This window comes from Mus caroli, unplaced genomic scaffold, assembly GCF_978045245.1.
Source record: "Mus caroli unplaced genomic scaffold, Mus_caroli_1 scaffold_2, whole genome shotgun sequence".
In the NCBI taxonomy this organism is placed as follows: Eukaryota; Metazoa; Chordata; class Mammalia; order Rodentia; family Muridae; genus Mus; species Mus caroli.
The window spans coordinates 80,693,468-80,708,996 of NW_028227257.1; the positions used below are offsets into that span (position 1 = coordinate 80,693,468).

General features: G+C 38.3%; 1 pseudogene; it reads right to left on the minus strand.

Moving 5' to 3' along the window:
* Window positions 1-6,885: 6,885 nt before the first annotated feature.
* LOC110306709 (large ribosomal subunit protein bL28m-like) lies at window positions 6,886-8,850 on the minus strand (annotated as a pseudogene).
* Window positions 8,851-15,529: the final 6,679 nt, after the last annotated feature.

Below are 15,529 nucleotides of genomic sequence, written 5' to 3' on the forward strand. Positions count from 1 at the left end.
TGCTCATGGATTGGGAGGATCAATATAGTAAAAATGGCTATCTTACCTAAAGCAATTCCCATCAAACTCTTTTCAAGGATAAAAGAACCTCTGGTGGAATCACCATGCCTGACCTAAAGCTTTACTACAGAGCTATTGTGATAAAAACTGCATGGTATTGGTATAGCGACAGACAAGTACACCAATGGAATAAAACTAAAGACACAGAAATACCCACACACCTATGGTCACTTGATCTTTGACAAGGGTGTAAAAACCATCAAGTGGAAAAAAGACAGCATTTTCAACAAATGGTGCTAGCACAACTGGCGGTTATCATGTAGAAGAATGGGAATTGATCCATTTCTATCTCCTTGTACTAAGGTCAAATCTAAGAGGATTAAGAAATTTCACATAAAACCAGAGACACTGAAACTTATTGAGAAGAAAGTAAGGAAAACCCTCAAAGATATGAGTACAGGGGAAAAATTCCTGAATAGAACAGCAATGGCTTGTGCTTTAAGATTGAGAATCTACAAATGGTACCTAATTAAATTGCAAAGCTTCTGAAAGGCAAAAGACACTGTCAATAAGAGAAAAAGACCACCAACAGATTGGGAAAGGATCTTTACCTATCCTAAATCAGATAGGGGACTAATATCCAATATATATAAAGAACTAAAAAGGTGGACTCCAGAAAATCAAATAACACCATGAAAATATGGGGCTCAGAGCTAAACAAAGAATTCTCACCTGAGGAATACGGAATGTATGAGAAGCACCTGGAAAAAATGTTCAACATCCTTAATCATCAGGGAAATGCAAATCAAAACAACCCTGAGATTCCACCTCACTCCAGTCAGAATGGCTAAGATCAAAAATTCAGGTGACAGCAGATGCTGGTGAGGATGTGGAGAAAGAGGAACACTCCTCCATTGTTGGTGGGATTGCAAGCTTTTACAACCACTCTGGAAATCAGTCTGGCGGTTCCTCAGAAAATTAGACATAGTATTACCAGAGAATTAAGCAATACCTCTCCTGGGCATATATCCAGAAGATGTTCCAACCAGTAAGAAGGACACATGCTCCACTATGTTCATAGTAGCCTTATTTATAATAACCAGAAGCTGGAAAGAACCCAGATGCCCCTCTACAGAGGAATGGATATTGAAAATCTTGTACATTTACACAATGGAGTACTACTCAGCTATTAAAAAGAATGAATTTATGAAATCCCTAGGCAAATGGTTGGACCTGGAAGGCATTATGACTATGAACAACATTATGAACTAACCAGTACCACAGAGCTCTTGACTCTAGTTGTATATGTATCAAAAAAATGGCCTAGTCTTCCATCACTGGAAAGAGAGGCCCATTGGATTTGCAAACTTTATTTGCCCCAGTACAGGGGAACGCCAGGGATAAAAAGGGGGAGTGGGTGGGTAGGGGTGTGGGGGTGAGGGTATGGGGGACTTTTGGGATAGCATTGGAAATGTAACGAGGAAAATAACTAATAAAAATAAAAATAAAAAAATAAATAAAGTGAAATGAAAAAAAGAATAAAATTACCCGTAAGTGATTAAAAAAAATAAAAAGAATGTATAAATTATTGCTTTCTAGAATTCTGTAATCTAATTAACCTTTCCTCGTCCATTTCTTCTGTATCATTTGGTAGCACTGTTTTGATAACCATGACTTATTTTTCTTGCTCTAAGAAAATGAATGGGTCACACTGTTGGACATTTAATATATAACACTCTACTGATTTTATTGTTTGAATGATCTACATTTTATTCTTAAATTTCAGCATTAACTTTGAGCTGTGTGATAATCTATTTTGAGTTACTATAAAATCAAAAGAAGTTAGGGACAGTGTTTCAAATTGCAGTAAAATTATCTTGGGTGTCATTATTAAAGCAACTTTTTTCCCAAACCCACCACTGAATTGATATTGTCTCTAAGTTTCATTTAAGGTTTTTCTTCACCCTGTATGTTGCTTAAAGTCAAATATTTGCTTCTTGATTACTTGTGAGTGGAACTGCTAATCATTAAACCCTAGGATTTAAACAGATCAGGAAAGCCAAAAACATTGATATATACCCACATACTCCATGAACATTTTATTTCCTAAGAAACAGTAAATATCTATGAAGTACTATCTGAATTCTAACTGTTGTACCACATGTTCTTTGTAATCAGCTATGATTCCACCTTTAATTTTTTTAAATCTATTTCTATTTCCAGAATCATTTTATTTTATTTTATTTTATTTTATTTTATTTTATTTTATTTTATTTTATTTTATTATGAGATATCTTTATAAAACCCCTCCCCATCAAAGTTCAAAGATTTTCTGTATCCATTCTTCTCTTGTGCTACATCGGAGTTGTTTCCAGAATATTACAAAGAAAGCTGCTATGAACACAGTGGAGCAGCTTGTTTCTTGCATCTATCTACCAATCCAGCCCTACAGAGAATTCTAGAAGGAAAACTTATTTTTATTGGGTATTTATTTCATTTAAATTTCCAATGCTATCCCAAAAGTCCCCCAGATGCTCCCCCACCCACTTCCCTACCCACACACTCCCACTTCTTGGTCCTGGCTTTCCCCTGTACTGAGGCATATAAAGTTTGCACGACCAATGTGCCTCTCTTTCCACTGATGGCCGACTAGGCCATCTACTGATTCATATGCAGCTAGAGACACGAGCTCCGGGGGTGGGGGGAGTATGGGTTAGTTCATATTGTTGTTCTACCTATAGGGTTGCAGATCTCCTCATCTCCTTGGGTATTTTCTCTAGCTCCTCCATTGGGGGCCGTGTGATCCATCCAATAGCTGACTCTGAGCATCAACTTATGTGTTTGCTAGGCCCCTGTGTAGTCTCACTAGAGACAGCTATATCAGGGTCCTATCAGCAAAATCCTGCTAGTGTATGCAATGGTGTCAGCGTTTGGAGGCTGATTATGGAATGGATCACTGGATATGGCAGTCTCTAGATGGTCCATCATTTTGTCTCAGCTCCAAACTTTGTAACTCATTCCATGGGTGTTTTGTTCACTTTTTTTAATTAGGTATTTTCTTCATTTACATTTTCAATGCTATCCCAAAAGTCCCCCATAATTTATACATTCTAATCTTTATATGTGCATTAATGAACAAACAATCAATGATAGTTTTAGATGCAATTACTACCAAAATTTGTTTGATATTAATAAGTATATGATTCTTTTCAATTTTATTCAAATGTGCTGCTACTCTATGCTAATAGAAACCCAGATTTAGACAAAAAGAGGCATACACAATGGAGTACTACTCAGCTATTAAAAGGGATGAATTTATGAAATTCCTAGGCAAATGGATGGACCTGGAGGGCATCATCCTGAGTGAGGTAACCCAATCACAAAGGAAATCACACAATATGTACTCACTGATAAGTGGATATTAGCCCAAAAACTTAGGATACCCAAGATATAAGATACAATTTGTTAAATACATGAAACTCAAGAAGAACGAAGACCAAAGTGTGGACACTGTGCCCCTTCTTAGAATTGGGAACAAAACACCCATGGAAAGAGTTACAGAGATAAAGTTTGGAGCTGTGAAGAAAGGATGGACAATCTAAAGACTGCCATATGCAGGGATCCATTCCATAATCAGCTTCCAAACGCTGACACCATTGCATACACTAGCAAGATTTTGCTGAAAGGACCCAGATAGAGCTATCTCTTGTGAGACAATGCCGGGGCCTAGCAAACACAGAAGTGGATGATTACAGTAAGATATTGGATGGATCACAGGGCCCCTAATGTAGGAGCTATAGAAAGTACCCAAGGAGCTAAAGGGATCAGCAACCCTATAGGTAGAACAACATTATGAACTAACCAGTATCCCAGAGCTCTTGTCTCTAGCTACATATGTATCAAAAGATGGCCTAGTCGGTGATCACTGGAAAGAGAGGCCCATTGGACTTGCAAACTTTATATGCCCCAGTACAGGGGAACACCAGGGCCAAAAAGTGGGAATGGCTGGGTAGGGGAGTAGGGGGGGCGTGTATTGGGGACTTTTGGGATAGCATTGGAAATGTAAATGAGGAAAATACCTAATAAAAAATAATTCTAAAAAAAAGAGGGATACTCTAAATATATATTTCTATTCTTTTTGAATAAGATATCAATTAAACTGAAATGAGAATCTAGCTGAATTTTATCTTGTGTGATAAATTCAATAGAATCCAATATAGCCCTCTTCTCTCTGATATTACAAAGGCACAATAACAAAGTCTAAACATTTTACATAGATGGCATTATGCTGTTTACATTAAAAAATTGATAAAAATGAGGTCATCATAATAAAGTAAGACAGACTACAAAAGTCGCATAATGCATGCCCAAATATATAGGCATATGTCAATAAATAGGGATATCGATATAGACATAGTTAAATGTCCACATGTATATACTTTAACTACATAGTATGTGGTATCAAATAAAAATATGCAGTTGTAATTTTTAGGTAACCTCAAATTGTCTAATCCATAATTATTTTACAAGATTCTCTAAGGTTAAGATTTTTGTTTGTATTTTCTTCATTATAATTTCAGTTGTGAATATAGGCTCCCAATAACATATTTTCCTATTTATTTTGATTCCCAAATCCTTGAGATTGTTTACTTAGTAGGCTTCAAATTTTTGTTGGGTATTTTATGCTGTTTCCTGTGGCTTGGTGGGGTGATTTCAGTGTCCATTCATGTTATCTGAAATTTCTAACTTTCAGCAACAAGAACATACTAATGTGAAATAATTCCAAACAGTATGTTTCAAAGAAGAGGGAAAAAATGAAGATTTTATTTTCCCTAATATTCCACACATTTTTATTATAGTAATGGTTTTCCTGAGAATAAAATATTTTGTTCAAAAAAATCTCTCCATGGTTATGATCAAATTATAAACTTTTAGCGTATGTTAGAAAGGTCCAAGGCATGGATGCACACACACACACAAATACACAGGCACATATATAATATTATAATGTAACAATATATATACACATATATACCACCACATGGAAGAAAACTTTCTTTTTTTATATTTATATTTATTTTTTATTAGGTATTTTCCTTGTTTACATTTTCAATGCTATCCCAAAAGTCCCCCATACCCACCCCCCCATCCCCTACCCACCCATTCCCCCTTTTTGGCCCTGGCGTTCCCCTGTACTGGGGCAAATAAAGTTTGCAAGTCGAATGGGCCTCTCTTTGCAGTGATGGCCGACTAGGCCATCTGTTGATACATATGCAGCTAGAGACAAGAGCTCCAGGGTACTGGTTAGTTCATATTGTTGTTCCACCTATAGGGTTGCAGTTCCCTTTACCTCCTTGGGTAATATCTCTAGCTCCTCCATTGGGGGCCGTGTGATCCATCCAATAGCTGACTGTGATCATCCACTTCTGTGTTTGCTAGGCCCCGGCATTGTCTCAGAAGAGACAGCTATATCTGGGTCCTTTCAGCAAAATCTTGCTAATGTATGCAATGGTATCAGCGTTTGGAAGCTGATTATGGGATGGATCCCTGCATATGGCAATCACTAGATGGTACATCCTTTCGTCACAGCTCCAAATTTTGTCTCTGTAACTCCTTCCATGGGTGTTTTATTCCCCTTTCTAAGAAGGGGCAAAATGTCCACACTTTGGTCTTCGTTCTTCTTGAATTTCATGCTTTTAGCAAATTGTATCTTATATCTTGGGTATCCTAAGTTTCTGGGCTAATATCCACTTATCAGTGAGTACATATTGTGTGAGTTCCTTTGTGATTGGGTTACCTCACTCAGGATGATGCCCTCCAGGTCCATCCATTTGCCTAGGAATTTCATAAATTCATTTTTTTAATAACTGAGTAGTACTCCATTGTGTAAATGTACCACATTTTCTGTATCCATTCCTCTGTTGAGGGGCATCTGGGAATAGAAAACTTTCTATTGTCTTACAAAACTCTTCCTAATTATTATTTATTTATTTATTTTTTAGTGTTAGCATTAGAATTTGGGATGAAGTTGGAGACACTGGATCCAGGAAGTCTCACCAAAATGGTTGTGTAAATATGACCTAAGGAAGAACACTAGTAAATATATTAACAGACATGGAGGAAGCTGAGGAGACCTCAAGACTATCCAGTAAGTAAGGGCAACTACAAAATGCTAAGAGTGTGAAATATAGTATGCTCCACAGATGAATATTAAGTACCAAATGATCAAACCTGAAAACATATCAATTAAAGGGATATTATACAGAATGTCCAGGCTTTATTTATATATATGAAAATAGGGCATGAACTTGAATGAAAGCAAGATGATGAGGATTTGTAGATCTGTGAGATTTTAGAGGGAGGAAAGGGGAGGAAATGTTGGCATTGCTTATTGTCAAAAAATAAAAATGAAATCTTTAAAAACTTAGTCATATCATCAGACAGCAGTCCCTCTCAAGTGTTAACGTAATTGGAAATATAAGACCAAATAAAAATTTCCATATTAGTCTTCGAAGAAATGCTTATTTATATATTTAAGAGAAAAGCCTACCAAGCTATGAAAAATAATGAGGATTCTTGAATACATATTATTATGGGTAAAACATGAGTGTGTAAAAGTACATATTACAAGATGTCAGGTGATATTTTTTTCCCAAGCAAACCAACACACTTTATTGTAGCTCAGAGTGCTTCAGACTTTACTTATTCCATCCCAAGAACTGTAATGCTGTAAGGACTTGACCAGCTTGAACAGGCATCTGCTCTGCTCCATACCTCTGCCAGTCCTGTCATAGAACGTCTAAAACATCTACTACAGGAGCTGTGTGGTCAGCACATGACAAGCAGGATTTGCCCACTGCCCACAGTGGAAGCTGAGCCCAGTGCTCAAGCATGGTCACCAGCTCTCTCCTGCACCACTGTTGGTCTGCATAGAACCTGCTCCTGAAACCGTCAGACCAACTCCTATACGCAGATGTTGAACAGGGGTACAGGTTCCTTTTCCCCCAGAAGCCTCTGTTTCTCCAGGGCATCCTACAGCATCAGGCAAACCTACTCAGCCTCTGCCTCCTAGATAACAAAGTTCCTGTAGTTGTGATAGATGGCTGATCTCCTCTCGGAGTTATCAAGGTGTAGCTGGGGTCCTGGTGAACAAACCTCAGCAGCATCCCTCTTTTCAGGTCCATGCCCAAATTCAACACAGATTCCCCTTAGGGGTCTTGAGAATATAGAAGTTAAATCCAATAAGATTTATCAATGAAATCCAGGGTCCTCATGGTCACAGGCACAGTGAACTTCTTGTCAAGGATTTCACTGTAAAGCTCCTCAGTGAAGAGCTGAAGTTTCCATACCTTCTTCACACTATTGGAGAGCTTTTCATTCTTGGCGTATCTGTAGCCCCAAATCGAGCCGATTTCGCCCCACAGACCCTGCTGGAATGTAGTGAATCACAATCCATAAGTCTTCAATGTGCTTGCGTTACCCGTTTTGGGGGTTAATATAGAACTCGGTATCCTAAGTTTTGGGCTAATATCCACTTATCAGTGAGTACATATTGTGTGAGTTCCTTTGTGATTGTGTTACCTCACTCAGGATGATGCCCTCCAGGTCCATCCATTTGGCTATGAATTTCATAAAGTCATTCTTTTTAATAGCTGAGTAGTACTCCATTGTGTAAATGTACCACATTTTCTGTATCCATTCCTCTGTTGAGGGGCATCTGGGTTCTTTCCAGCTTCTGGCTATTATAAATAAGGCTGCTATGAACATAGTGGAGCATGTGTCCTTCTTACCGGTTGGGACATCTTCTGGATATATGCCCAGGAGAGGTATTGCTGGATCCTCCGGTAGGACTATGTCCAATTTTCTAAGGAACCCCCAGACTGATTTCCAGAGTGGTTGTACAAGCTTGCAATCCCACCAACAATGTAGGAGTGTTCCTCTTTCTCCACATCCTCGCCAGCATCTGCTGTCACCTGAATTTTTGATCTTATGCCCCTCCTTAGAATTGGGAACAGAACACCCATGGAAGGAGTTACAGAGACAAAGTTTGGAGCTCTGACGAAAGGATGGACCATCTAGAGACTGCCATATCCAGAGATCCATCCCATGATCAGCATCCAAACGCTGACACCATTGTATTCATTAGCAAGATTTTGCTGAAAGGACCCAGATATAGCTGTCTCTTGTGAGACTATGCCGGGGCCTGGCAAACGCAGAAGTGGATGCTCACAGTCAGCTAGTGAATGGATCACAGGGGCCCCAATGGAGGAGCTAGAGAAAGTACCCACGAAGCTGAAGGGATCCGCAACCCTATGGGTGGAAAAACATTATGAACTAACCAGTACCCTGGAGCTCTTGACTCTAGCTGCATATGTATCAAAAGATGGCCTAGTCGGCCATCACTGGAAAGAGAGGCCCATTGGATATGCAAACTTTATATGCCCCAGTACAGGGGGACGCCAGGGCCAAAAAAATGGGAAAGGGTGGGTAGGGAAGTAGGGGGGAGGGTATGGGGAACTTTTGGGATAGCATTGGAAATGTAATTGAGGAAAAGATGTAATAAAAAAAATAGAAAAAATAGATAGGTGATATATAGATGACATTCATGATAGGTAGATTATAAGTATTGGATGGAAAGACAGTCGGAAACACACACCCACACATATATTAAAGACTTATAGATAATAAAAAATAATATTGAACTCAGTCCCATGATATTTGTACAGTATTGGGTCGACGTCCATTCTTCCATTCCAGTGAGTGCAAGCAGTGGATGGGAAAGCATGCACAGACGCCTTGTCACAGCTGCAGCTTCTCCCACAGGTCCATAGGATACCTGTGCAGTGGCATTACACAACCCTCTACTTCTTAGTATGTGATATTTTTGAAAATTCAAAGACAAAAATTAAAGGTTGCTAGAGAATGGAGGGCTTGGGATTGATAACTTTTAATAAGGGTTTTTGTAGAGTGCTGGAGCCATGTTTAATGGTATATAAATGAGTTTTATACATTCTCAAATTAATAGGAAAGTTGATTATTTTCTCTAGCTCCTCCATTGAGGGCCCGGTGATCCATCCAATAGCTGAATGTGAGCATCCACTTCTGTGTTTGCTAGGCCCCGGCATAGTCTCAGTAGAGACAGCTATATCTGGGTCCTTTCAGCAAAATATTGCTAGTGAATGCAATGGTGTCAGAGTTTGGAAGCTGATTATGGGATGGATCCCCTGATATGGCAGTCTCTAGATGGTCCATCCTTTCATCTCAGCTCCAAACTGTGTCTCTGTAACTCCTTCCATAGGTGTTTTGTTCCCAATTCTAAGAAGGGGCAAAGTGTCCACACTTTGGTCTTCGTTCTTCTTGAGTTTTGTGCGTTTAACAAATTGTATCTTATACCTTGGGTATCCTAAGTTTCTGGCTTAATATCCACTTGTCAGTGAGTACATATTGTGTGAGTTCCTTTGTGATTGGGTTATCTCACTCAGGATGATGCCCTCCAGGTCCATTCATTTGCCTAGGAATTTCATAAATTCATTCTTTTTAATAGCTGATTAGTACTCCATTGTGTAAATGTACCACATTTTCTGTATCCATTCCTCTGTTGAGGGACATCTGCGTTCTTTCCAGCTTCTGGCTATTATAAATAAGGCTGCTATGAACATACTGGACCATGTGTCCTTCTTACAGGTTGGAACATCTTCTGGATATATGCTCAGGAGTGGTATTGCAGGATCCTCCTATAGTACTATGTCCGATTTTCTGAGGAACCGCCAGACTGATTTCCAGAGTGGTTGTATAAGCTTGCAATCCCACCAACAATGGAGGAGTGTTCCTCTTTCTCCACATCCTCGCCAGCATCTGCTGTCACCTGAATTTTTGATCTTAGCCATTCTGACTGGTGTGAGGTGGAATCTCAGGATTGTTTTGATTTGCATTTACGTGATGATTAAGGATGTTGAACATTTTTTCAGGTTCTTCTCAGACATTCGGTATTCCTCAGGTGAATTCCTCAGGTATTGTTTGTTTAGCTCTGAGACCCATTTTTTAATGAGTTAATTGATATTTTTGAGTCCACCTTCTTGAGTTATACATATATATATGTATAACTAATATATATATATTAGTCCCCTATCTGATTTAGGATAGGTAAAGATCTTTTCCCAATTTGTTGGTGGCCTTTTTGTCTTATTGAGGGTGTCTTTTGCCTTGCAGAAGCTTTGCAACTTTATGAGGTCCCATATATCGATTCTCGATCTTATAGCACAAGCCATTGCTGTTCTACTCAGGAATTTTTCCCCTGTACCGGTATCTTCGAGGCTTTTCTCCACTGTCTCCTCTATAAATTTCAGTGTCTCTGGTTTTATGTGGAGTTACTTAATCCACTTATATTTGACCTTTGTACAAGGAGATAGGAATGGATCAATTCACATTCTTCTACCAAGATGTCTCCTTCAGATGCTTTGACAATTCCCTTATGTGTACAATTTTATTGGTAAGTTAAAAGCTTATCAGGCTTACTTTCTAATCCATATCCCAGAGACTTTATAACCAGTTAATGTAAACTCCTAATCCAATGGCATCTAACTATGAATAATCTGAAAACAGCCATAACAGAATAGTTTGGTTTTGCTACTATTATTTTGGTTATTGAGCACCATAACCAAATTTCACTTACTTGTAGAAGAAAGGTTTGTTCTTAATATTGTTAGATGCTCCTATATAAATTTATTAAAAAAAGTTGATATGTAATTACATGAATGGAATTGTATTAATTTGCTCTTTGTAAGGAAACTTTCTTAGCACAAAAATTAATTCATGTTATTACTTTCCTTGTTATCAGTATAAATTCTGCTGATGGATGGCTATTATATAGAACGTACCTAATAAATTATATCAAATATTATCTTAATCTAAAGCCCTAAAAAGTTATAATGTGATAATAGTGTCTATAGGAAAAAAGCTGTGTTTTCTGTGATGTTCAGAAAAGTCTGGCATTTCAAATAGAAATTGTTCAGGAATAGTTTTTGTCACATAACCATAGATAATACAAAAATGTTTGTATTCTTGCCTGTTATATAGTTCTACTTTGAATTTTACAAGTTTTTAGATTAGTAATCAAAGAAAATGAATCCATATTTAGTGTCAATAACACTTAGATGCAGAATGCTGACGTTCACATACATGACTCTCCTAGTTAGAGCTACAATTTGCTTATTACTATGCTTTTCCCAATTTAAAATCAAGCCACCTTTATTTTTCTTATAATTTTCATTCTGCCTGTTTATCCCTCTGGCTGTGAAGCTCACAAATGCTAAGTAAGCCATGCTTTTTCTTAGAGATAACATTAATACTGTGATGGAAAACATTAATACTATGAGTGAATCTTAGCACTAACTGCTAAGCTCTGTTCCAGTGCCTATACAGTGAAATAGACCCACTAGTGTCAAGACCTGTCCATACATGTAATTCTACCAAATAATTTCTAAATAATTGGTAAAAAAGCAAAACAAACTTGTACAGGTTCATGTTAGTAAAACATCCAGTAATAGATCGAGTGATAAAAATTCCAGAGATGCTTTCTTTAGCCATAGAAAATATTTTATACATACACAAACTAAATAGAATCTTAGTTTCAAACTGTGATGGCATATTTTTCTTTTTTTTATTAGATATTTTCCTTAGTTAAATTTCAAATGCTATCCCCTTTCCTCATCCCCCACCAAAAACCCATTATCCCATTTCCGCTCCTCCTGCTCACCAACCCACCCACTCCCGCTTCACTGTCCTGGCATTCCTCTACACTGGGGCATCAATCCTTCACAGGACGAAGAACCTCTCCTCTCACTGATATCCAACAAGGCCTTCCTCTGCTACATATGTGGCTGGAGCCATGAGTCCTTCCACGTGGTTTAGTGGTTTAATCCCTGGAAGCTCTGGGGGTACTGGTTGGTTCATATTGTTGTTTCTCCAATGGGGCTGCAAACCCATTTCAGCTCCTTGAGTCCTTTCTCTAGCTCCTCCATTGGGGACTCTATGTTCCATCCATTGGTTGGCTGTGATCATCCATTCTATATTTGTCAGGTACTTGCAGAGCCTCTCAAGAGACAGCTATATCAGGCTCCTGAAAGCAACCACTTGTTGGCATCCACAATAGGGCCTGGGTTTAGTACCAGTATATGGGATGGATTCCAAGGTGAGGCAATCTCTAATAGCTGTTCCTTCAGTCTCGGCTCCATACTTTGTCTCTGCATCTTCTCCCATGGGTACTTTGAAGCCCCTTCTAAGAATAACCGGAAGTATGCACACATTTGTTTTCCTTCTTGAGCTTCATGTGGTATGTGAATTTTATCTGAGCTTTGAGGCTAACATCCTCTTATCACTGAGCACATACCATGTGTATTCTTTTGTGATTGGGTTGCCTCACTCAGGATGATATTTTCTAGATCCATTTGCCTAACAATTTCATGAATTCATTGTTTATAATAATGTCCTTATTACATTCTGGAGCATATTTTGTGAATATGCCCAGGAGACATATAGCTGGGTCCTCCAGGTAGTACTATGTCTACTTTTCTGAGGAAACACCAAATTGATTTCCATATTGGTTGTACCAGCTTGCAATCCCACCAGCAAAGGAGAAATGGTTCCCTTTCTTCACATCTTCACCAGCATCTACTGTCACCTGAGTGTTTATCTTAGTTATTCTGAGTGGTGTGAGGTGGATTCTCAGGGTTGTTTTGATTTGCATTTCCCTGATGACTAAGGATGCTAAACATTTCTTTAGGGGATTCTCAGCCATTCAGTATTCCTCAGTTGAGAATTTGAGAATTATTATTATTATTATTATTATTATTATTATTATTATTATTATTATTTTAGCTCTGTACCTAATGTTTTTAATAGGGTTATTTAGTTCTCTGAAGTCTAACTTCTTGAGTTCTTTGTATATATTCAATATTAGCCCTCTATCTGATGCAGGATTGGTAAAGATCTTTTCCCATTCTGTTGGTTGTATTTTTGTCCTGTTAACAGTGTCCTTTGCCTTACAGAAGTTTTGCAATTTTATGAGGTGCCGCAGACCCTCTGGGTCCCTTGTCTGCATGGAATGAGTCTCTGGAGCAGGTAGACAAGGAGTCCACAGGAACTGACAGGCAGACTCTACACAAGAAAGTGTGGATCTGAATGTAATTTGTTAAATTGAGCATCAAACTATTTTATACAGAATAAAATAGGGAAGTTGGGTGACACACTGGCAAGGTACAAAAAGGTTACTGGATTCTTACACAAAACAGAGGAATGCAAACAGGGAAGAACTGGCAGGAACCAACTGGGGTAAAATTCAATGTTAACAACTGAGATCAAAAACAGCTCCACCTAAGGTCCACTTAATCTTATAAGCCAGGGGCAAGGGCTTCATGCCCTTGCCATAGTTCCTACTCTAGCCTGTTGTATAGTCCACCTTCCCCCTAGGCCATTGTAAATACTTGTTTGTGTATGGGTGTAACTCAGCTACCTATAGTTCTAAGTATCTACTCTGGTTCCTCTTTAGGTCACAAACTTCCTTCTTCCTAGATAATGGTAAATTTCTGTGTAGGGCAGTGACTTAGCTATCCATGCCCATGGTCGGATCAAGGACTGCGAATCAAGGACTGCCTAGAATCTAACTTAGCTATATGTCAAAATATCAATCCTTAGGAGTACGTAATAAAGCAATATTAAGGGAAAGCATATAGATCTGTTTACCAACTAAAGCAAGGACATTGGAGCATTCTTTATAAAGGATGTCACAGTTCCAGGAGACTAAGTTTCCATGAACTTTTCGCCTCGGGACAGAGCCCACGTTTTCGGGGCCTGTCGTGCTTGTCACTAATAGAGTGGATGTAGCAAAGATGTCCTACCTGTCAATTCTTGATCTTAGGGCATAAGCTATTGATGCTCTTGTTCAGGAAAATTTCCCCTGTGCCCATGTGCTCGAGGGTCTTCCCCACTTTCTTTCCCATTAGTTTCAGTGTATCTGGTTTAATGTGGAGGACTTTAATACACTTGGACTTGAGCTTTGCACAAGGAGATAAGAATGGATCAATTTGCTATCTTCTACATGCTGACCTCCAGTTGAACCAGCACCATTTGTTGAAAAGGCTATTTTTTTTTGTTTGTTTGTTTTGTTTTGTTTTGTTTTTTGTTTTTTTAAAGGCATGATTTTAGCTCCTTTGTCGAAGATCAAGTGACCATAGGCATGTGGGTTCAGTTCTGGGTCTTCAATTCTATTCCACTGATCTACCTGCCTGTCACTTTACCAATACCATGCAGTTTTGTTTTGTTTTGTTTTTTTAATCACTATTACTCTGTAAATACACCTTGAGGTCAGGGGTGGTGATTCCACCAGAAGTTCTTTTATTGTTGAAAATTGTTTGCGCAATCCTGGTTGTCTTGTTATTCCAGATGTATTTGCAAATTGTTCTTAATAAATCTATGAAGAACTGAGTTGGGATTTTGATGCGGATTGCATTGAATCTGTAGATTGCTTTTGGCAAGATGGCTATTTTTACTATATTAATCCTACCAATCCTAAGCACGGGGAATTTTTCCATCTTTTGACACCTTCTTTAATTTCTTTCTTCAGAAATTTGAAATTCTTGTCATACAGTTCTTTCACTTGCTCTGAGTAGCACCCAGGTATTTAATACTATCTGTAACTATTGTGAACTGTGTCATTTCTCTAATTTTTTTCTCAGTCTGTCTATACTTTGAGTAGAGCAAGGCCACTGATTTGAATTAATTTTATATCCAGTCACTTTGGTGAAGGTGTTTATTAGCTTTAGGAGTTCTCTGGCAGAATTTTTGGTATCACTTAACTGTACTATCATACAATCTGCAAATAGTGATATTTTTACTTCTTCCTTTCCAATTTGTATCCCTTTGACCTCCTTTTGTTGTCTAATTGCTCTAGCTAGAACTTCAAGTACTATATTGGACAGATAGGGAGAGAGTGGAGAGCCTTGTCTAGTCCCTGATTTTAGTGGGTTTGCTTCAAGTTTCTCTTCATTTAGTTTAATGTTGGCTACTGGTTTGCTGTATATTGTTGTTATTATGTTTAGGTATGGGCTTGAATTCCTGATCTTTCCGAGACTTATCATGAAGAGGTGTTGGATTTTATCAAATGCTTTCTCTGCATTTAATGAAATGATCACCTGTTTTTTTTCCCCCTTTGTGTTTGTTTATATAGTGGATTATATGGTCTATTTGAAGCAGACATTTGAAAACTATGCACAATAGCTGGGTCTGCAGGTAGTATTATTTACAGTTTTTGGAGACACTCCCAGACTGTTTTCCAGAGTGATTATACCAGCTTGCAATCCCACTACAATGGAGAAAATGTTCCTCTTTCTCTATATAATCACAAGCATCTGCTGTCACCTGTGTTTTTGGTCTTGGCCATTCTGACTTGTGTGAGGTGACAGCTAAGGGTCATTTTGACTTCCATTTCCCAGAATACTAAGGATGTTGAACTTTTCTTTAGGTGCCTCACACC